The sequence below is a fragment of the Cebus imitator genome, unplaced genomic scaffold (genome assembly GCF_001604975.1).
Source record: "Cebus imitator isolate Cc_AM_T3 unplaced genomic scaffold, Cebus_imitator-1.0 Scaffold979, whole genome shotgun sequence".
NCBI classification, from domain to species: Eukaryota; Metazoa; Chordata; class Mammalia; order Primates; family Cebidae; genus Cebus; species Cebus imitator.
In genome coordinates, this window is record NW_016108294.1 from 7,156 (window position 1) to 10,657 (window position 3,502).

The window sequence follows — 3,502 nt, forward strand, 5'->3', positions numbered from 1 at the left end:
TTTTTTTAAAGGCATGGTGGCTCACACTTGTAATCCCAGCACTGTTGGCCTCCATCAGGAGGCAGAGGCGGGCGGATGACCTGAGGTCAGGAGTTCGAGACCACACTGCCCAACATGGAGAAACCTGTGTCTCTACTAAAAATACAAAATTAGCTGGATGTGGTGGCGCATTACTGTAATCCCAGCTGCTCAGGAGGCTGAGGCAGGAGAATCGCTTGAACCTGGGAGTCGGAGATTGCAGTGAACCAAGATCACATCATTGCACTCCACCCTGGGCAACAAGAGCAAAACTGTCTCTAAAATAAAATAAAATAAAATAAAAATAAAGTTGGGGGCTCACTGCATCACCCAGGCTGTAGTGCAGTGGCACAATCATGGCTCACTGTAGCCTCGACCTTCTGAGCTGAAGGGATGCTCCCACCTCAGACTAATGAGCAGCTAGGACTACAACACACTCCACTGAACCTGGCCCGAGGGCTCTTCTTAAAACACAAATCACTTTAAGGACTAGATAATCTTATATGAGTTGTTCCAAAGAAAAGAAAAATAGAAAAAGAAGACAAAGCTCATTTTATAAGGCTAACAGGATCTTAATTTCAAAACCAGATGAAAGTTTCCGGAAACAGAAAGTAAGATTACATATCAATCACATGTATATGCAAAAACCTTAAGTAAAATAAAACAGATTTGTCCTTATAAAGCAAGGATAATTCAACATAAGAAAATCTATTGGCTGGGCCTGGTGGCTTACACCTATCATTTCAACACTTTGGGAGGCCGAGGTGGGCGGATCACAAGGTCAGGAGTTTGAGAACAGCCTGAACAATATGGTGAAACACCCATCTCTACTAAAAATACAAAAGTTAGCCAAGTGTGGTGGTGAGTGCCTGTGATCCCAGCTATTTGGGAGTCTGAGGCAGGATAACTGCTTGAACTCAGGAGGCGAAGGTTGTAGTGAGCTGAAATCAATCCACTGCCCTCCAGCCTGGGCAACAGAGTGAGACCCAGTCTCAAAAAAAAAAAAAAAAAAAAAAAAAAAAAAAAAAAAAAAAAAAAAAAAAAAAAAAATACAACTAGTAAGCAAGTTCAGAAAGTGGTCTGAAACACAATCAACTTTACAAAAACCAAAACAGAAACTGTAAAAATCTTTTCTGAGACATAGTCTCACTTTGTCATCCAGGCTGGAGTGCAGTGGCGAGATCTCAGCTCAGTCCAACCTCCGTCTCACAGGTTCAAGCCATTCCCCTACCTCAACCTCCTGAGTAGCTGGGATTACAGGCACCTGCCACTACACCCAGCTAATTTTTTGTAGTTTTAGTAGAGACGAGGTTTCATCATGTTGGCCAGGCTGGTCTCCATCTCCTGACCTCATGATCCGCCCACCTCAGCCTCTCAGAGTGCTGGGATTACAGGCGTGAGCCACCATGCCCGGTCATCTGTCCCCACTACTTTTCCCCTTTTTTGCATAGCTGGCTCTTACACTGTGAGGCTCAAGCAACCCCCACCTGAAAGGCCATGCTGTCTAATATCTCATCCTCATCCCACTGCATTTCATTCCCAGTGGATCCAAGGATCATGTTCACCCTTCAATCCCCATCAGGACCATAGAGCTCAGAGCTCAGCGCACAGCAGGTGATCTGTACCAGTGCTGACTGGCCAACTGAAGCCACACCCTCCGTATAGCTACGTGATCCCGTCCCCACAGATGTACCCGCAACCAGGCCCTCACCTCTCCGCAGGAGTCTGGCCAGGACCCATCCTGGGCCCCCAGCCACCGCCAGGCGGTGCAGACGGCCCACCTGGGTATCTAGATCCCTCTCGGAGCCCAGCTCCACCGGGAAGCGAAAGGGTGGCGAGGGCATCTGTGGGCTGCAACTCAGTCTGCTCTTGGGCAGGGATCCATGGGGGATGTGAAACACCAGAACTTTGGGGACGACAAAACAATAAAGACGGAGCTGGCTAGGGGCCCTGGGGGCGCAGTCTAGACGGGAAGGGGATTCAGGAGGGGTCTGATGGGAAGGGAGGTGGCTGAATGAGAAAAGGGGGTGGCTCTGGGAGAACAACTCACCAGAAGGTCTGGGGTGGAAGGGAGGCTGAGAGCTGAGGGGGATGTAAGGCAATAGGGAGGCTGGGAGGCGGCTTAGGGCTGGGGTCAGGCATGCCAGGGTGGCGAGGATAGGCTCTGAGCCCGGGAAAGGAGTTGGAGGGCTCGGGAGGAGGCTTTGAAGGCTGCAGTGGGAGCAAGAGGCGCCTGTGGTTTAGGATCTGAGAGGCGGTGAGAGGGGTTGTGGGGAGGCTCTGGAGACGTCTGTGGGGTCCACGGAGGGGGTGGGGTCTCAGGGCAGCGGGCAGGCTCTGAAGGAGGAGTGGGCCAACTGTGCGAGGGTCCGCGGGTGGGGCATGTGGACTAAGGACTAGGGAAGGGTCTGTGTTGGGGGTGGGGGCAGCAGGCTGGAGAAAGGGGCTCTGAGGACAGTGTGTGGGTCTGGGGAAGGGGTCAGCGGAATGAGGACAGCGTTTGCTAAAGGAGTGGGGGCGGGGTCTGAGGGCGGAAGAGACAGACAGGGTGGGAGGGGCCTGAGAGCTGGGGGAAGGGTCTGAGGGCGATCTGAGGGCCCAGAAAGCTCTGGGAAAGTTCTGGGCCCAGACCCCAGTCCAGGTGGATTTGCACTTACCGTTGAGCTCAATAGTGGCCGCCTCGTGACTGCCACGTGACCCAGTAGTGTTAGCGGGAATCAAGGCGCTTGCGCACCAATGGCCTCCCACGGAGCCTGCGCACCAATGGCCTCCCGCAGCGCCTGCGCAGTAGCACCCGCTTCCCCAACACAGTCCCTGCTACTCGGCCTGGGACCCACAGCCCTGACCAGTCGTGGCTGTCACTGTCTGAGGATGGGTCTGTCTATCCCCACCGGACTAAGCCCTGTAAGGCAGGGCCTGGGGTCATTCTTGTCACTGTTGTGTTCACAGCGTTGTTCACCCCAGAACCTAGCTCAAAAGATGCCTCATTCAGTGCTTTTATTCTCACTCTGTCGCCCAGGCTGGGGTGCAGTGGCGCCATCTCGGCTCACTGCAACCTCCGCCTCCCAGGTTCAAGTGATTCTTCTGTCTCAGCCTCCCGAGCGATCTGGGCTCACAGCAATTTTTGCCTCCAGGGTTAAGCGATTCTCCCGTCTCAGCCTCCGGAATAGCTGGGATTACAGGCACGTGCCACCAGGCCCAGCTAATTTTTGTATTTTTAGTAAAGACGTGGTTTCACCAAGTTGGCCAGGCTGGTCTCCAACTCCTGACCTCCTCCCGCCTCAGCCTCCCAAAGTGCTGGGATTACGGCCATGAGCCACCGAACCGGGCGTTTTTCTCAGACAGAATCTCACTCTGTTTCCCAGGCTGGTGTGCAGTGGCGAGATCATAGCTCACTCCAGCCTCCACCTCCAGGGTTCAAGCCAACCTCCTGCCTCAGCCTCCCAAGTAGCTGGGACCACAGGCACAGGTCACCCACCACACC